Source organism: Trachypithecus francoisi, unplaced genomic scaffold (genome assembly GCF_009764315.1).
Source record: "Trachypithecus francoisi isolate TF-2019V2 unplaced genomic scaffold, Tfra_2.0 Lachesis_group13, whole genome shotgun sequence".
NCBI lineage: Eukaryota > Metazoa > Chordata > Mammalia > Primates > Cercopithecidae > Trachypithecus > Trachypithecus francoisi.
The window spans coordinates 48,467,053-48,487,356 of record NW_022681458.1 but is presented as its reverse complement, the minus strand read 5'-3'; positions in this window follow the sequence as shown (position 1 = coordinate 48,487,356).

Below are 20,304 nucleotides of genomic sequence, written 5' to 3'. Positions count from 1 at the left end.
TCCTTCATTAATCTGTTCAATCTTTTTTTTATATCAGTATAACTCAGGAATACTTATTTTGAACTTTCTTCTTATTCTAGTATATTACATTTTACAATCTTTTAATTAATTAATGGACATTCTCTTCTGTTTTGTTAATTCTTTTTTATCTTTTGTATATTTCAATTTGTGAAGCCCCTATTGATCTACCCTCAATTTCACTGATTATTTACTTCAACATATGGAGCCTATTGATGAAAGCTTAGAAGATGTTCTTTATTTCTCTTTTGGTGCTTCTTATTTATACCATTTCCTTTTTATTTTCAGGGCTTCTGTCTTGACTTACATAACCCATCTTTTCTTGAATGGCATCTACTTTACCATTGGAGTACTTAATATATTAACCTAATAGATACAGTTATCTTGAATTCGCTGTCAATAGTTCTAACATCTGTGTTACATTTGAATCTAGTCTTGAAAATTTATTTTTCTTGTCAGATTGTGTCTTCTTTTGTCTTTGGCATACTTTGTAAGTTTTAACTGAAGGCAAGACATGTTGTATTGAGGAATAGAAATTGAAGCAAATAAGACTTGAGTGGGACAGTTCATGATAATTTGGCTAGGAGTCAAACTATGTTTAATGATATCTGTTGTAGCTACAGATAATAGGAATTCAAATTCCTTTAGTAGCCCCTCCTGGTATTGGGCATTTGCTATGTATTCTCATTGAAGACAGACTTTTTTATTTTTTATTTTTTCAGTTTTAAGCACTTATTTTTTAAAGCTGGAGTCTTGTTAGTGTGGTATTAGGATATGAGAGTGTTAGGTAGAAGTGTTTTGTAATGTAAGCCTCATTTTATAGTGAGCCTGTGTTTGGAATATTTGGCCTTCCATAGCTGTCTCTGCCTCTCCTCCACAGGTATAGCTTTTTTTCTCCCTTGCTCCATACTCCTGTCTCTGGCTAAGAGTTCTCCATATATTTGTTTAAAACTCTGCCCCCTATTGGCTGTGTTTTATAGTGAAACAGGAAGAGTAGCAGGTGCTGCAGTGTGAAGAATTCTCTCCATCTAGCTGGGATAAAATTTCAGAGTTGGCTCCAGCGAAGTGTTAACGTCTATTAAATAGTTTTTGTGTTTGTTTTGCTTGTGTATTAGTAGAGAAGGTTTTGGTCATGTTTCATAATGGTTACTCTTCCCCTGCCTCCACTGGGTCATGGTAGTTATTTCTCAGATTCGCATTTTGAGACTATGATGAAATATCTAGAAGTAAAACCAATTAAAGCACTCTCTACATTGGCAAACTGTAGCTTCCGGAGTTTCTCACTCTTATGCTCGTCCATACTCGGTTTCAGAAATTCATCAGAGTTACAACTTGTTTGCCTACCATTTTATGGCTTCAGTGGCTTCTTCCCCAAGTAAACAGATTTGAGTTGCTATATCTCTCTGGAAGTACCTGTCTCTTCAGATTTTAGCATGGCAGTGTGTCCTCCAACCTCAGTTGTCTGATCAGTCCAAGAAAAGTAACTGACTTTCAGTTTATACGTATTTTTTTCTTCTTTTAAATTTAAGTGTGGAAACTTCCAAGGTATTTTTATGTCAGACCTACAAGCAGAAGCTTTTTCATGCTTGGTTTGGACTAATTGTACTAATTGAGTTTTTAATCTTAGCGAAGATATTGACTTGTGTTTTTTTCTCATATATGTATACATGTGTGTATATATATACACATATATACATGTACACATATGCAAATATACATATCCACATACAAATATACATATAAGTGAAATATATATATATTATATATATTATGTGTCTGTGTGTGTTTTTATATATATATTTCTGGGACAAGTAGCTTGATCTATTTACTCCTGCATTTCCTAATTTTAAAATAGAAGTAATATTATCTATCACATAGAATTGCCAAAATGATTAAATTTTAAGTGATAAGTTGATCAAATATTTTGATCACAATTCTTGCTAACTGGAAAATATTTAATTAAGAGAGTTATCATGCTACTTTTTCCTTAAATGTCCTGTCCATTTAAATACCTGCAGGCAAATAGAGGGGCTCTAGATCCACAAGATGACATTGACAAACTTAAGTATTTAATGTACCACATTTCTATGCTCCTCTTAGAAATATGGATAGGGCAATTAAAACTGACATGTGGTGATTTTTCTTGGCTAAGGCAGATATTTCCTCTATATATTAGACAACTGCCCTAGCAAATAAACAAATAAAATCCAAAAAGAAGATAAAGAAAGAGGCCTTTTCTTTCTTTTTTTAAATCCGATTATAAGTTACATGGTTGAAAACTCACAAAATTAGAAAATAACTCTACTTCAAATTTTACATACTTTAGGCATTGAATATTAATCATGTTTTTAATCAACTTTATTATCACCAAAGTTGCACTACAAGGCAGAATTTGTTTTCTATCCATCCAGTAGATTTTCCTTACTGTGCTAAAATTAAAGAGAAATCTTGCTTATTTGATTATGTTATTGCAAAAGTCACAATTTGATATTTAATGAAATCTGTTATATCTAACTTCCAACATTAAAAAGAAAATGTAAGGCATATGGCTTCACCTTGAATTTGCTCTGAATTAAAATACAATAAGCACTGTTGGAGAGAGAGAAGATAATCGCTTAAATGGAAATTTGCAGAAGCTGTTAATCAATATCAGAATACTTTATATCTCTTCTCCTGCCTGATTTATGATTCATTTAGTCATAAGTGAAGCTATGAGAAGAAATTAATGGCACAGTGGGAAGATGTAGTGATTATCCCTATACTTACAAAACAGAATAGCTAAAGGTTATCCAGGTTATCCATGCCTCCAAACCTTTTCAGTAATTTTTACAGTACTTTAAGCTATAGGTTGAGCTGTGTGCCATAAATATTCTGTGTTGAAGTCCTAACCCCCAGTAACTTAGAAAGTGACTATATTTGGACATATGGTCTTTAAAGAGGTAACAAAGTTAAAATGAATTCATAATCAAATATAGTGAGTCCCTATGAGAAGAGAAAATGAGTCCACAGACATATACAAAGGGAAGACCACGTGAACCACAGAGAAGGCACTTATCTGCAAGCAAAAGAAAGAGGCCTCTGAAGATACCAATTCTGCCAACTCCTTAATCTAGAACTTCTAACCTCCAAATTTGTGAGAAAACTAATTTTTTGAGTTAAGTCATTTTTTCTGTGGTGCTTTGTTATGGTATTCTTAGGGATACCATAACAAAGCACTTATAATAAACCTAATAAGAAAGAGTAGAAAATGTATGAATGAAAATACTATGATAGGCCAGGCTTGGTGGCTTGCCTGCAGTCCCAGCACTTTGGGAGACCGAGGCAGACAAATCACTTGAAGTCAGGAGTTTGTGACCAGCCTGACCAACATGGTGAAACCGCGTCTCTACTAAAACTACAAAACTTAGCCAGGCATGGTGGTGCACACCTGTAATCCCAGCTACTCGGGTGGCTGAGGCAGGAGAATCACTTGAACTCGGGATGTGAAGGTTGCAGTAAGCCGAGATCATGCCACTGCACTCCAGCCTGGGCAACAAAACAAAACTCCATCTCAAAAACAAACAAACGACAACAAATAAAAAAAAATTTTAAAAAGGCGAAAAAAACCCCAAAGGGGTAAAAGCATTTGAAAACATATTCAAATTCAAATTCATTAGTATTCAGAGCAATGCATATCAATACAAATATGAGATACCACTTTACAACTATTAGTTTGACAAAAATTTAGAAGATGAATCACAGCAAGTGTTGCCAAAATTTTGGGAAGATAAAAACCCTTGTGCACAGTTAGTGCGAGTGTAAACTGCTATAGGAACTCAGGAAAGCAACAGACGCTATTTAATTAAATTACCTGCTTGTTTTCTTTATGAAATTCTGCTTGTCAGTCTATCCCAAAGAAATATTTGAAAAGGTAAAATCTACACATACATATCTATGGATAGATAGATAGATACATATAGTAGATAATACAATAACCTGAATGCTCACAAAAACATAACACTTAGTGAAAAGGTAAGAAGCGTAATATGATACATGGTGCAATAGCATTGCATAAATTTAAAAATATATGCCCACTAAACAAAAAGTGAATATATTTAAATTAAAATGAGATAAATATTTTATACATAGTAGAATTATTCATTATGAAGACAAGAAGAAGGAGACTGACTTTCATAACTATAAAAAGAAATGAACATTTAAAACTAAAATAGAATATAAGAAATACATAAGGAAAGGACACACTTTATATTACATATTTTTTTAAAAGATAAGGAGAGGCATAGATTTGGTGTTTGTATTATTTATTTATATGCCTGGCAAACTAATTGCTCAATAAATATTTATTAATTGAATAGTTAATGAATAAAAGATGAATAGATAGATAAAATGAGAGGATATATGAATGATGATTATAGTAATTTTCATATGATATTTAACATGTACTATTGGATTCTGCTAGTTTCTTTCCATATGTCAAATTATTTAATCCTGACAATGTTTCTATGAAGTAGCTACTATAAATAATCCTGTTTTACAGATTAAGGAACTGAGGCAAAAAGGTTGTATAATTTGGCTAAATCCAGAAAATGACAAAATGAGCACATTAGAGACATTTCTTAAAACACACACACACAAGCACACACACACACATACCACATACATGCACTCTCCATGACAAGTTATTTAAGAATGCATGAGATATAAATTTGGAAACAAGATATGGGTTATAGCTATAAATATGGAAATATTTAAAATTAAGGTAGATTGCTATTTTGATACATTAAAATATTATGTAGATAATGAATGGAAAAATCTTAAGGAAATAATTGCTAAATAAAAATCAAATGATCAACACCCCTAGATAATCTAAGCTAATTTTTTTTTGTCTATTTGAATAGGAAGATTTGAAGATTGCTTTTTTTAAATATAATAACCCAAACATAAAGATAAATTTTATAAAAACCATTAGTAATATAAATTGGCTTCTATTAATATACAATATTATTTTTACTTGTTTGTCTTAATCTGAAAGATAAACAATTTCATGCTTGAATTTAGTTACTGTCAGACCTGACAATTCTAGGTTATTCTTTTTTTTTTTTTTTTTTGAGGCAGTGTCTCGCTCTGTCGCCCGGACTGGAGTGCAGTGGCCGGATCTCAGCTCACTGCAAGCTCCGCCTCCCGGGTTCACGCCATTCTCCTGCCTCAGCCTCCCGAGCAGCTGGGACTACAGGCGCCCGCCACCTCGCCCAGCTAGTTTTTTGTATTTTTAGTAGAGACGGGGTTTCACTGTGTTAGCCAGGATGGTCTCGATCTCCTGACCTCGTGATCCGCCCATCTCGGCCTCCCAAAGTGCTGGGATTACAGGCTTGAGCCACCGCGCCCGGCCTCTAGGTTATTCTTTAAAATTTTTTTTTTTATTATATTTTAAGTTCTGGGGTACATGTGCAGAACGAGCAGATTTGTTACGTAGATATAGAGGTGCCATAGTGGTTTGCTACACCCATCAACCCGTCATCTATATTAGGTATTTTTCCTAATGCTATTCCTCCCCCAGCCCCCCACACACCAACAGGTCCCAGTGTGTCATGCCCTCCACCCCGTGTCCATGTGCTCTCGTTGTTCAACTCCCACTTATGAGTGAGGACATATGGTGTTTTGTTTTATGTTCTTGTGTCAGTTTGCTGAGAATGATGGTTTCCAGCTGCATCCATGTCCCTGCAAAGGACGTGATCTCGTGCTTTTTTATGGCTGCATAGTATTCCATGATGTATATTTGCCACATTTTCTTTATCCAGTCTATCATTGATGGGCATTTGGGTTGATTCCAAGTCTCTGCTATTGTGAACAGTGCTGCAATAAACATACGTGTACATGTGTCTTTATAGTAGAATAATATATAATCCTTTGGGTATATACCCAGTAATGGGCTTGCGGGGTCAAATGGTATTTCTAGTTCTAGATCCTTGAGGAATCACCACATTGTCTCCCACAATGGTTAAACTAATTTACACTCCCACCAACGGTGTAAAAGCTTTCCTATGTCTCCACATCCTCTCCATCATCTGTTGTTTCATGACTTTTAATGATGGCCATTCTAACCGGCGTAAGATATTATCTCATTGCGGTTTTGATTTGGATTTCTCTAATGACAAGTGATGAGGAACTTTTTTTCATATATTTATTGGCTGCATAAATGTCTTCTTTTGATAAGTGTCTTTTCATATCCTTTGCCCACTTTACTGTATTGGTTTGCTAGAACTGCCTTAGCAAAATATCACAAAATGGGTGGCTTAAACAACAAAAAAGTATCCTCCAATAGTTCTGGTGGTTAAATGTCTGACATAAAGGTATATATCTGACATCAAGGCATATATCTGACATCAACGTATTGGCAGATTTGCTTGATTCTGAGGAATTGTGAGGGAAAGATTTGTTTCTAGTCCTTTCTTCTTGACTTTGAAGATGGCCAGATTTTCCTATGTGTCTTCACATTATCTTCCTTCTATTTGTATCTATCTCTGTGTCTATATTTTCCCTTTGTGTAAAATACCCATAATACTGGATTAAAGCCCACTGTGATGAACTCATCTAACTTTATTACCTTTATAAAGATCCGATCTCCAAATAAGGTCACATTCGGAAAATAAAAACTTTTGTTTGGGGGTGGTGGATTTGAAGAGGTTAGGATTCCAGAATATTTTTGTGGGGCAGGGAACAATTCAACCCATAACAAATAACTATAACTTTAATTATAGTTATTTTCTTTGATGGGGACATGAAACTTCATATACTGAAAAACAGAGGATCCATTCTTGGGATATTTATCTTTGAAAACAATTTAATGTTTTGTATCTAATATGTGATACATTTACCTATAAATACCTTGACTCATGCTTTCAATCATTTTTCAAGAGGAGTTTTCTGGGGCATGATAAATTATTCTTTCCAATAGTACCTTAGAGTTGGCTATTAATGTTATTAGTTTATACCTTAAATTTTGCATATATGGAATTGCTTGTAAAGTATGTTAGAGTCAGAATGAATTATCTTTACAGTCCCAGAATTAAAGACTATTTCCATGTAATATTTCTTCAGTTTTGCTTTGAAATGATTCTTACCTGCTTATTATAAAATCTAGCACTATTGTGAAACATTCACAGATGTATATGGCCAAAATTGAAATCAATTAGTAACTGTTTCTTATAATTACTAGAATCATTCTTAATTTGTTTTATTTGTTTCATCTTTCTCTTATGAAAATTATTTTAAGGATTTATTTATATTGATTCAAACAAAATGTACTTAATATGCCAAAGTCCATTAATGAAAAGAGAGACAAGAAAATAACCAAGAGAAACTCAATAGAAAGGTACTATTTTTTCACTAGCTTTGCCAAAAATCTTTGGCTCTCAAAAACAATGATTAGAACAAAACAGCTGGTTTTGTTTTGCTTTATTTTGATTTTGCATATGGGAATTGGAAGAAGTAAACTTCCAGAGTTATCTCTGTGCCAGGAATTTATATCTTTTCAATATTTCTCTTTGATAGGGTCCAAACTCCCTGAACAGAAGGTGATTCCTACTCCTACGGATAAGGAAATAATACAGAAACTAGACAATGTAGGTACTATTAGCTACCTCTTAAGGACTTTTGAATGTGGCTTGTTGAAAGATCCTATAAGCCAATTCTATAGACCAAACACAAAAGTAATTTATAACAACATGAAAAAATGGTTAATTATATAAAAATCAAAACATTAGAAGCATTCAGACTAGGTAAAAGCTTACTTGGGTTCATGTCAAAGAAAATTAGACTGTAAATTTTGACCACAGTCAAGGCTGATATATTTTTTTAACTTATATGTTTGTATTGCATGATTGGAGATTCTCTGCACAAATTATATTTGACTAAACTGTTAACTAGATCTTCTTCCCCAGTAATTGGTCCTAAATCTCAGGCCATGCTATATCAAGATCTATGCCCTGTATACGATTGTAAAAGATTCTCAAGATAGCTAGCATCTCATGCTCTTCTAAGACTTTGAGAGCCTGCTTGCACTGAGTTAGTGTTAAGTTTTGAATCATTTCACATTTTTTACATCCTGCTTGTTTTCTTCACTCTTCACCTCGAGTTCAGAAAATATCTTTTAGTCTCCTCAATACTACACCCATCCCCAGTCACACAGACAGACACACTCAATTTAGAAAATACATTTGTACTCATTATATGTGTGAAGGAAGAGGGAAAAGATTTGCTTTCCTAGAATCTGAGATAATTAAAATTTTAAAATGGACACAATTTTTAAAGAATTCCTTTATATTCTTTTGCCATACTACCTATTTTATCTTATCTCTTCTGTGCCCACAAATTTCTATAAATTTCCTTTATAAAATTTTTTCACTTCTGGTGTTACCAATCTTTTGACATTCTATGCCGACGTGGTTCTAACCATTAGCCTAAAAAGGTTGTTGATGTAATTTTATACAAAAATTTTTGTTCTGAATATAATTATGTTTTCCGGTGATCCTTCCACCTCAGCCTCTTGAGTACCTGGGACCAAAAGTGGGCACCACCATGCCCAGCTAATTTTTTTTTTATACTTTAAGTTCTGGGGTACATGTGCAGAATGTACAGTTTTGTTATATAGGTAAACATGTGCCATGGTGGTTTGTTTTAAGTTCTGGGGTACATGTGCAGAACGTGCAGGTTTGTTACATAGGTATATACATGCCATTGTGGTTTGCTGCACCCATCAACCTGTCATCTACATTAGGTATCTCTCCTAATACTATCCCTCCCCTTGCCCCCCACCCCACAGCAGTCTCTGGTGTGCGATCTTCCCCTCCCTGTACCGATGTGTTCTCATTGTTCAACTCCCACTTATGAGTGAGAACATGTGGTTTTTGGTTTTCTGTTCTTGTGTTAATTTGCTGAGAATTATGGTTTCCAGCTTCATCCATGTCCCTACAAAGGACATGATATCATGCTTTTTTATGGCTGCATAGTATTCCTTGGTGTATATGTGCCACATTTTCTTCATCCAGTCTAACATTGATGGGCATTTGGGTTGGTTCCAAGCCTCTGCTATTTTGAATAGTGCCTCAATAAATGTACTCGTGCATGTGTCTTTATAGTAGAATAATTTATAATTCTTTGGATATATACCCAGTGAAAGAATTGCTGGGTCAAATGGTATTTCTAGTTCTAGATCCTTGAGGAATCGTCACACTGTCCTCCACAGTGGTTGAACTAATTTACCCTCCCTCCAACAGTGTAAAAGCATTCCTATTTCTTCACATCCTATATCAAAATATTAAAATTCCATCTATCCATCCAGGCACACAAAGAAAACCCAGATTATTTTTAAATAGTTACCCAACTACAATAATATTTCAAATTCCATAAAACATGAATTAGGTGAAAAGTGGTAATTCATGGAGTAGAGAGCTCTAGGAATCAGTTTCTCCATCAAAGTATCTATGTATCTAACAAGATCTGTCAAAATCAACTACTTTGGAAACCCATTAAGAAATACTAGTGTAACACTTGCATCCAGGGGAGGGCTTGACGAAGAAAGCAGCTGGTACATTTTGTTTTGTTTTGGTGTTTTGCATAGCAACTACCAACCTTAACTCCAGTAGCAGGCAGTGGTAAGACAGGAGCCTGTGTTGCATGTGGTTTTGTTGTGGTTTGCTGGTATCAAGGTGGGCAATAAGAACCTTGACCTCAAAAAATTAAAGTTGGGTCTTTGATTTTCCATGTGGTTCGCTGATGGACTGATGCAGAGACAAGTCAATGTTTCATCCACCTGAAGTCAAAATGGATTCTTAGGCAGCATCTGTTGAAATAATTTAAAAAGACAGAGCACATTTTTGTTTGTTTCTGTTTTTTTTCAAATCTGAGAATTCAAGAAAATCTTTATGAGATTCCTGCATGACTACAGAGACAACTGACCAAAGATTTCGTTCGCTACACATTATGAAAAATATAGTCTTTGCAAAAATAATTTTAACTCACTAAACAAACAGCTGAATCCTTTAGCAAGTAACAAAATCTATCCTGGGTGGGGAGATCTAATTTCCAGATTTACCAGTTATGTGCTACTTAAGGTCTAATTCCCAGCAAGAAAATGTATGAAGCATACAAAGAAACAGAAAAGTATGGGCCATTTACTGAAAGAAATAAATAGAAAGTATTAACATGACTTAGTGGGATTTATCACAGCAATGAAAGAGTAGTTCAGCATCTAAGAGCTAATTAATGTGATATACCATATTTACAGAGTAAAGAATAAATGATCATAAAAATAGACAAAGAAAAAGCATTTCACAAAATATGACACACTTTTATTGTTAAAAACCCTCAGCAATCTGGGAATAGAAGGGGGATTCCTAAACATAAATGACATGTATTTAAAAACCTACACCCTAACTCTCTACATAGGCAAAAATTAACTCAAAATGGATCAGCAGCCTAAATACAGAAGCAAATATTATAAAACAGTAGAAGAAAACATGTAGAAAATATTTCATTACAATACATTTTTAGTTTTGATACCCAAAACATGATCAACGTAAGGACAAAAGAAAACATAGTTACACTCCCATATTTATTGCAACATTATTCGCAATAGCTAAGATAAGGAGGCAATCTGAATGTCTATTGACAGATGACTGCATAGACAGGATGTGTTATATATACATAATGGAATTATATACACATAATGGAATAATGGAATTAAGAAGAAATAGATATTGCCATGTACAGCAACATAAATGAACCTGGGGAACATTGTGCAATGTAAGATAAACCAGTCACAGAAGAACAGAGGCCATATGATTCCACTTCTATGAGGTATCTAGAATAGTAAACTCATAAAAGTAGACAGTAGAGCAGTAGTTGTCAGGTTGGGGAAAAGGGGAAATGTGGAGTGGAGTTACTAAACGGGCATAGGGTTTCAGTTATGCAAAATGAGTAAGTTCTAGAGAACTGTACAACATAGTGCCTATGTACACTGTATTGTGCATTTGAAATGTGTTAAAAAGTGGATCTCATGTTGTGTGCTTACCATAATAAAATAATAATAGTAAAAATTAGATGCTATAACATTTTAAAAAGCACTTTGTGCATCAAAAGACATTATTAAATAAGAAAGAAGAAAACCTATAGAATGGGGAAAGTATTTACCATAAATCTAATAAGAGTTTAGAATCCAGAATATATAAAGAACTCTTACAACTGAACAACACAAAAGCAAACAATTTAATTTTAAAATTGTCAAATGGAACAGACAACTAAAGAAAACAAAATGAGCAAATGTAATTACATAAAACTAAAAAGTTTCTGTACAGCAAAGGAAACAATAAACAAAATGAAGAGAAAACCTAAAGAATAGCAGAATGTATATTCACACCATGCATCTGATAAGAACTTAACATTAATATTATATAACAAATACAAACAACTTAATAGTAAGGCAAAAAATGGCTTGATTAAAAACTGGGCAAATTATCTGTATGGACATTTCTCAAAAGACATATAAATGCCCAACAAGTATGTGAAAATGTACTCAGCAATACTAAACATCAAGGAGGTGCAAATTAAAACAATGAGATATCATGTCACACCTTTTAGAATGGCCACTATCAAAAAGAACAAGTGTGGGTGAGGGTGTGAAGAAAAGGGAACCCTTGCACACTTTTTATGAGAATGTAAAATAATCCAGCCATTATAGAAAGCTATATGGAGGTTCCTCAAAAAAGTAAAAATAAAACTGCCATGTGAGTCAGAAATAATACTTACTGGGTGTGTCCAAAGGATATGATGTCAATATGTCAAAGTGATATCTACTCTCTCACATTCATTGCACTATTATTCACAATAGCTAAGATATTAGTATATTAATCGACCTAAGTTTTGATGAGTAGATGAATAAATAAGGAAATATAGTATATAAAGTAGTTAAAAATAGAATTTTCATTTACTCCAGCAATTCCACTCCTATGTATGTACCCAAGAGGAATGAAAACATATGCTCACATAGACATTGGTACACGAGTGTTTATAGGAGCATTATTCATAATAATCAAAAGGTAGACGAAACCTAAATATTCATCAATGTTTAAATGAAAAGACAAACTTTGGTACATAATCAATACATTTGCTATATAATAGAATATTATTCCAACATAAAACAGAATGAATTACTGATACACGTTACAACTTGGACGGACTTTGAAAGCATTACACTAAGTGAAAGAAACCAGACACAAAATGTCACATTAAATTATGATTGCTTTTATACAAAATATCCAGAATAAGCAATACCATAGAGTCAGAAAGATGATGAATGGTTGCCAGGTTGTGGGGGTGGTGGGAAATGGAAGGTGATTCTTGGTGGGTATGGAGTGTTCTGAGGTGATGAAAATATGTTGAAACTAGAGAGAGAGAGATGATGGTTATGCAACATTGCAAATGCGCTAAACGCCACTGAATTATACACTTTAAAATGGTTAGTTGTAAGTTATGTAAACTTCGCCTTCATAAAAAATAGAAAACACACAAATGTGAATTAAACACTCTCTCAGTACTTCAATTTGAAGTTTTAGCCATCTTCTGGAAAAAAAAAATGTGTTTTGAAAAATACGCTTGCTTTTCTGAAATTGTGAAATTATGAATTGAGTGTGTAAATTTAATCCAGCTCTTACTTTGAGGTTTATAAAAGTAAATCTGGCCTCACGCCTGTAATCCCGGCAATTTGGGAGGCCGAGGCGGGGGGATCACCTGAGGTCAGGAGTTCGAGACCAGCCTGACCAACATAGAGAAACCCGGTCTCTACTAAAAATACACAATTAGCTGGGCATGGTGGTGCATGCCTGTAATCCCAGCTACCCAGCTACTCAGGATCCTGAGGCAGAAGAATCGCTTGAATCCAGGAGGCGGAGGTAAGCCTAGATTGCACCATTGCATTCCAGCTTGGGCAACAAGAGTGAAACTCCATCTCAAAAAAAAAAAAAAAAAGAAAAAAGAAAATCTAGATCCAAGTAAAACGTACCCATGATATAGGCATGTATTTCCTGAAAATTTTTTCAACGAAGAGTTTATTATATTGCTGATGGAATTTGAGAAATATGTAGTAAGAAATAATCTCATTTAAAATTCCCGGGATTGGTTAGTAAAATCTTTCCTACCTTTCATATTCAAATTCTCAGAATATTCATGACATCCTTAGACACCAAGAGCCAGTAATTTCTTTGTATCTTATGTTAATTTTTCTATGATCAGTTATTGAAATTGATGCAGCCTTAAAGATGACTTGTCTCATTCACTGACTTACTCACATCTATTTGAGGGTTAATTTAAGTGATCTGTTTAATGGTATTTTCTGAAATGTCTTCATGTGCAGTCTCAGGCTTCTTCTCCGATAGTCTATGGCCCTTTAGGGAGTTACTAGATCTATGCAAAATGAGCAGGAAGCTATGACTCTGTGTTGTTGGCCTGCAGGGAGTTTAAGAATGAATACCAGGTGCATCCTGTGCTAAGTTTTTTGAGTACTGTGTCTCTTTCTTTGCAATAATATGACAAACTTGAAATGTACTAAGCATTTTATGACAGATACTGACATAAATCAAGGTTTTTTTCTGAAGAAAAATAAAGTAGAGTGAAAAGAAAGAATTTACAATGAGTAGCTAAGCTGCATTGGGAAAGAAAATGATAACCTTGACCTTGAATTTTTTTCCATAGAATTGCCCACACCTAAGTACCTTTCCCTCAAGGTTGTTTTAGGAGAGTCTAGTATTTGTGACCTAACACATGTCAGGGCAAGGTCACACATAGCAGGATGTTTCAAGAACCACCAATGAACTGGGGAATATAGATTTTAATATCAACAGGTTCAAGGCGCTGACAGATTGGACATATTTGCTAAGACATCTGATCCCACAGGAAAAATGTGTTTCAGAAATTGATAGCTGATCTACTGTTGTAGTGTACTGGGAAAAAGAAAGGGAAAGAACGTGTTAAGGCTGAATAAACTTGCAGTTCTCTGATTAAATTTTATGATTTTGCTAGATTTTAATGGCTCAAAAATAGACTAAAAACTAATATAAAAATTAAAGCAAAATATTTTCCTGGAAACTTGCTTCATTTTGGGGGTCAAGCTGCTGATGTGGAACTAGAACTATACAAATGGATTAGCTGAGATTTTGTTCTACGAAAAAATAAAACATCTATTTAGATATGTTAAAAACAGATATAACAGAAAAATGGATATTTCCACCATTATGTCCAACAATGGTGCCAGTGTCGCCATAACAAAGACAGTAACAAAATATGTTAATGATTGTTCTCTTAAATGTAGTAAAATTCTTAAATCAGATAATACATGCCTCTTCATAGATTTTTCAGTATACCTGAGGATGTTTCTAATAGAAAGAAACTGCATCCAAACCAGCAAAGATGAGAGCTTGTCTATCACTGGGAATTAGTACTAATACCAGGCTTCAAGTGAAGGACTGATTAACTCACTAGAGAAAGGAAGCTACTTTTAGAACATGTGCCAAGATATTTAAGAATTTTCTTTGCATCTTTCTGTTCAAAAACTAAATATATTTCTTCTTTCTCCAGAACTTGCAAAAAATCCACAAATAAAAACACATTATAATAACAACTTATGAATAGGATTTTAACAAAGTCAAATTCCAAAGTATTAAACATTTTTTTCAAGCACTATACAATTTGCCCTTTTGCCTCTTTATAAATGTAGATATGTGCGCATATATAGATATATACATACAAATACATATAAATGCACAAACACATGCATGTAAATTTAAATATATGATAACTTTATTTAGAATGAATAAAATGAAAATATTTTAAACTAAAATACATGATTTCATCACATCTTGGTTTTAGGACAAAATGTTTTAAGGTATGATTTTAAAATTCATAGAAGATTTCTATAGCAAAATAAATATATAAAATAAAAATCCTCGAACATCATTGGTATGTGATCAAGTACTATATTATTAACTCAATCATGTTAGCAAAGTTCATGATTCAAAGATACTATTGCCTGTGCCATTCTGCTGTGCTTCTTTTAGTTAAAAAATTAAAAGAAACTTTAATATCTGCTTTTAGCTTACTGATTTTGGTTTTAAGTTATATATAGACAAAGTCATCATTTTTATTTAACTCACTAGAATTTTATAAGTGCAAATATTGCCTTAACTTCCATATAAATAGTTATTTCCAAAGTCTGCTTGCCCAATCCCAACCTTATTCCAATTTTTTGCATCCCTCCATGCTTGAACCCAGAATTGTTACAAGAAATATGCAGTGTGAAAATGCGTGTTCACTGATAGTTAATACAGATACTGTCTGCATAATTACCCTCAAGGTAGCACAAACACATCTGGGGAAAAATATGGAATAGGGATCTTAACAAATTTGGATATTTGCAGACTTTTCTCCACTACTTTTGGGAATCAGCAAACCATAACAACAGTAACCATTTACCTCTATTCTTCTATTGTAGCTATCAACTATTCCATTTGTTTTGTTTTATTTTGTTTTGTTTTGAGACCAAGTCCCACTCTGTCTCCCAGGCTGCAGTACAGTGGTGTGATCTCGGCTCACTGCAACCTCTGCCTCCTGGGTTCAAGCCATTCTCCTTTCTCAGTCTCCCGATTAGCTGGGATTACAGGCACACACCATTGTGCCTGGCTAATTTTCACATTTTTAGTAGAGATGGTGTTTCACCATGTTGGCCAGGCTGGTCTCAAATGTCTGACTTCAATTCCTCTAACCATGTAGGTCTCTCAACTATTCTACTTGTAACTCGTGTTATTTAAAAAATATGTTACGTGAAACTACAGAGAAGAGACCATTTTCAACTTCAAAATAATGCGTGCAAAACAAACTATTTCCTTTATTAACCTGTTGGCAGATTTGCAACATCATTTTATTTTAAAATATTGGGAAGCATTTTCACAAAGTTTTTAAAAAGATGTTTTATTTCTACATTTCTTTCTTCTTTGTATTGTCCTTTGCTCTTCCTTGTTTGCCTTGATGTTACTTTCCTATTTCATTTGTTTTTCTGTCTCTCCAGAAAAACATTTGGAACAGAGAAGTTAAAATAATTTTTTTAGTAAATGTTATGAACTGCACGGTAGTAGCCTCCAAATTCAAATGTTGAAGCCTTAACCCCCACTTCAATGAGATGATATTAAGAAGTTGGGGTCTTCGGGAGGTAATTAAATTTAAATGAGTTTATGAGAGTTGGGCTCCCATGGTGAGACTTGTGTCCTAGACTAGCGCTCTCTCTCCTCCCCTTGAAGATACAGGGAGAAGGCAGCCATCTGTTAGCCAGAAGTAGGGCTATGACCAAGAACCCAACCATGCTGGCACCCAAATGTTGGACTTGCAGCTTCTAGAATTGTAGGAAATAAATCATCATTTAAGCCACGTAGTTTGTGGTATTCTTTTATAGCAGCTGAAAATGACTAAGAGAACAAGATATAAGGGTCCATATACGTGGTTTAACTATATATTGAATATAGCCTTACGTAAAATCTATAAATAGAAAATGTGTTAATAAAACCAGTAGCAGGGCTTTATATCTTCGATAATAAATATACATGTTCAGAGCTGTTTGGCCTCAGGTTTTCCTGACCTGGATGTTGTGTCTTCACATGGTGCAGAAAGCAGTAACTCTGCATCACCCCTAGATAAAGACAATAGCAGCCCCAGATCTACAGAAATTGCACAGATATTATTAGGTTTGTTCAAAAGTAATTGTGGTGTTTGCCACTGAAAGCAATGACAATGACTTTTTCACCAACCTCATACTTAGTTATTCCTGTTCTTTATTTTTTGGACTTGTTCAATGTTCACCATGGGGTACTCTGTGGTGGTGGAGCTGCAGGAATGCTCCTCCAGCTATGGCATGTGTGGCAAAGTGTATGGCAACACCTTCCCTCAGTGGAAAAGGCCCCTCTTGAGGAACATAACACCTTGAAAAAGCAGGTGATCCTTATGAACTTCTCCATGCTGGAAATCAAAGATGTGAGTGTTGGTTTCACTGTCTTCTGTATATCCAGCTGTCTTAAAGAACAGCATGCCATCCTGGAAGTGGCCCAGTTCTTTGCAAACGACAGTGCAAGTCTTTTCCTTTGTCTAATCGATGCCTTCCTCAAACACCTGAGTGCTATTCTCTGTTTGCATTTAATTTGAAAAATGATGTTGACACCCTCCATTGAATTCTAAGTGGAATAATATCAGGAAGAAACACAAGTCTTTTGTTATGTATTCTCAGATTAGACTGGGAATGTCTTCAAATGACCTAAATAGGATGCTTTGATTCCCAGATACTGGTATACTGACCATCTATACCAATATATTCATCATTGCCTTTGGTCAGGATGTTCACATTCTGATTCATCACCACTTTCTGCCTCACATTTTAATTGCACTTAAATGGTTATTTAAGTATTGTTGTTTGTAGTATCTTATTATGGCTGTATCATGACTATACCAGTAACCTCAGCACTGACACAGAAATGGAATTATAAAGCATTTGCTGGGTTTGCTATTGTATCTACAGTTACCAGTCAGTTCTACTTGTCTTGATTTTTTCCTCAGAGAATAAAATGGCAGGCAATAATAAGTAATTTAAAAGTCTAAAATGAAAGTCAGCCAAATGGAATATAAATGTCTTTCAGACATTCTATATACGTGCTGATACCATTTAATTGGCCTCATCTAAACTAGCTTATTCATTCTTTTGTGCCAGTAAATAGCTGTAACTTGGGCAATGGCTACTTGTTACTTCAACAAAAATTAAAAAGCCTTCCTGATCATCCAATTCTTTCATCTCTCTTCATTATTTTTTCTACTACTAACAAGAAACTGTTGTAAAAGAGTAATTTCTAATCACTGGGATGAGAATTTCAAGCATTGTTTTCACCTATACTTATAACACTCTGAGAGAGAAGCACAGGGTGCTTAGAGGCTGCTTCTGCTGAATCCTATGTGTTAACAAATGCTTGCCCCATTTCAACCAGAATGCATGGCTTACAATTGCCATTAATGAGTCAGGCATTTGTACATTATCAAAAGATGCACTCAAGATCTTATCCAAGAATTCAAGTCATTTCACACCTGTCAACTGCACTGGAGTCTTCATAATTTTTCTAAGAAAGATGCTAATGGTAGGTGTCACTATTTTGGGATGACTAATGACATTTAACTATATCTGTGTGCTCCAGCTATGGGCAATCCCTTTGTGGTAGGTAGTTCTTTTGTTTCTCCTTTTTCCTTCTTCCTTCTTTCTTTTCTTCTTTCTTCTTTCCTCTTCTTCTTCTTCTTCCCTACTTAGTAGCCCATCTTTTTTTAATCTGTAATCAAATCTGTGCTGGGTGCACTTTTCCTGTGTTTTGCTGTTGATCAGAAAACAAATGATGGATCCTCAGAAAAGTTCTACTTCAAGGACTGAGAGTTACTGAATTTCGTAAAAAGGAGCAACAAATATAATGATTCTAGACAACAGAGGGACAAGAGCCCCCTTAAAGAAAGAAAAGGGAATAGAAGTGTGCCACATTATGAGATAGATATCTATTCGATGTTTGTGCCAGGAAAAAGGTTTCCTTCTTCTAAGAGCCATTTACAAAATGATGATAAAGCCAGTGGAAGGAAGGAAGGAAGGAAGGAAGGAAGGAAGGAAGGAAGGAAGAAAGGAAGGAGAGAGAGAAAGAAAGGAGGAACTAACAAATGTATTTCTCTATTTCTTAACCTATTGTCTCTGCTTCCTAAATACTAACCAGAAATAATGGCAAATCAACATATCAAAATAACCTTATCACTAATGCTGACTTCCAAAACTGTGAAGTCTCTTAGCACCTTTCTCCCGTGTTTTTCAATTTACTAATATATTCATCTGACCATTTTTTCTTATGTTTCTGAACTTTTAGTGACATGTCTTAATTGGCTTTTATTCTATCCAATTATCTTGGAGGAAAAAGAAAAAACACACAAATCAGAAGATTGACCCAGTCATATTTAACTAACTGTCCTTAGACTGGCACCTAATAGTCATAAGAACATTTTATATGTTTTGTGGCAAATGTCCATAGTAGTTGTTGATTGAATTCATCCAATATCAGAGCAACAAAAATATTTACTATTTACTAAACTATTTAGTTTATTTTACTTATTTATATATAATGTATTTTTTATTTTGAACACAAAACAAGAAGTGCAATACTTCATTTTATCTAAATTTAGAAACTTTAAAAATATAAGTCTCATAAAAAAACAGAAGTTCCATAAATATTTTGTTAATTGGAATAATTTTTAATGTTTCTGTGAATCTATTAATCAGAAATACATAAATTAACTTTTTTAAAAATCAGCATACTTTTAAAATTTTTAATTAGTTGGACATAGCCTTAAAAAAAAAACAAAAAAAAACAAAAAAACATGTTTTTTGCAGCAACATGGGTGGAGCTGAAGCCATTTTCCTAAATGAAATAACTCAGAAACATAAAATCAAGTAGCACTTTTTTTTTTTTTTTTTTTTTTGAGATGGAGTCTCGCTCTGTCACCCAGGCTGGAGTGCAGTGGCTGGATCTCAGCTCACTGCAAGCTCCGCCTCCTGGGTTTATGCCATTCTCCTGTCTCAGCCTCCCGAGTAGCTGAGACTACAGGCGCCTGCCACCACACCCAGCTAGTTTTTTATTTTTTTTTTTTTTTTAAGTAGAGACGGGGTTTCACTGTGTTAGCCAGAATGGTCTCGATCTCCTGACCTCGTGATCCACCTGTCTCGGCCTCCCAAAGTGCTGGGATTACAGGCTTGAGCCACCGTGCCCGGCCCACGTTTTTTTACTTACAAGTAGGAGCTAAACAATAAGTACACATGGATTTACAGATGGAAATAATAGACACTGGGAGTCCAAAAGGAGGAGGGTGGAAAGAAGGTGAGAGCTGAAAAATGACCTCTTGGGTACAATGATTACTTTTCAGGTGATGAGTGCACTAGAAACCCAAAGCCTACCACTACACCAAAAACTCTATGGAAAAAACCTGCACATTTATCCTCTGAAATGTACCCTATTAATATATTGTTAGTTGAAAATAATGATCATTTTTATAACGAAAGAGTTATAGTTTTAGACAAAGAACATTTGTTGTGATATTTGTTCATTATTTCTTCCTAAAGATTACTTACATTCCTTCATAGTTACATTAAAGAAAGCATCCTTAAATAGTAACAGATCATCTGAA